Here is a 1,069-nt window from a genome sequence, read left to right as displayed (position 1 = left end):
GAGAAGTTTTTGGATGTGCGTAGGGATTTGATTCTTAGAAGGTCCCATTCATCTATTTTATCCTCTCCTGGTTGTAGGTTTTTCAGGATGCCTGGAAGACTGTTTATGTTGTGAATTAGGGCTTCTGGAGTTATTCCAAGCTTTTTAAAAATTAAGTCTATAGTCCTTGTTTTTAGTCCTAGGTCCTTGATTGACTTTGAATTGGTTTTTGTGTATGGAGTGAGGTGTGGATCTTACTTGAGTTTTCTACAGATAGTTTTCCAATTTTGCCAGCACCATTTGTTAGAAAGGCTGTTGTTTCCCCACCTAACTAATTTCATCTCCTTGTCAAAAATCAGTTGACCATAGGTATATGGGCTGATTTTTGAGTTCTCAATTCTATTCTATTGTTCTATGTGTCTGTCATTGTACCAGTACCATGTTGTCTTGACCAACATGGCCGTGTAGTAGGATTTGAAATCAGAGAGTGAGATACCCTCTACCTTGTTTCTCTTTTTATGGAGTGATTCACTTATTTGGGGTATTTTTCCATTCCAAATGAAAGCGGAGATTGCCTTTTCCATCTTGTTGAAGGATGGAATTGGTATTTGTATTAGGATTGCATTGAACGTGTGGATTGCCTTTGTTTGGCAGTATTGTAATTTTCATAATATTGAGTCTTCCTATCCATGAGCAAGGGATATTCTTTTATTTCTCTAGGTCTCTCTTTGTTTTTTGTAGTAATGTTTTGTAAGTTTCTTTGGCTAAATCCTTTGTGCTTCTGGTTAGATTTATTCCCAAGTATTTAATCTTGTGGTTAGCTATTGTTAAGGGTATTGTTTTTCTTAGCACTGTACTCTCTTTGTCTCTGTAGAGAAATTCAATTGATTTTTGTATGTTGATCTTGTATCCTGCCACTTTGCTGAATTGGTCAACTATATCCCATAGTTTTCATGCTGAGTCTTTAGTGTTTTCTAAGTATACTATCATATCATCTGCTAATAGAGATAATTTTACCTCCTCTTTGCCAATTTGGATACATCTTATATCCTTCTCTTGTCTTATTGCTATCGCTAAGAGGTGAAGAGGA

The sequence above is a fragment of the Elephantulus edwardii genome, unplaced genomic scaffold (assembly GCF_000299155.1).
Source record: "Elephantulus edwardii isolate Elephantulus edwardi_28Jun2011 unplaced genomic scaffold, EleEdw1.0 scaffold00357, whole genome shotgun sequence".
Lineage (NCBI taxonomy): Eukaryota > Metazoa > Chordata > Mammalia > Macroscelidea > Macroscelididae > Elephantulus > Elephantulus edwardii.
The sequence above is the reverse complement of the archived record's forward strand: the minus strand, read 5'-3'. Positions refer to the sequence as shown.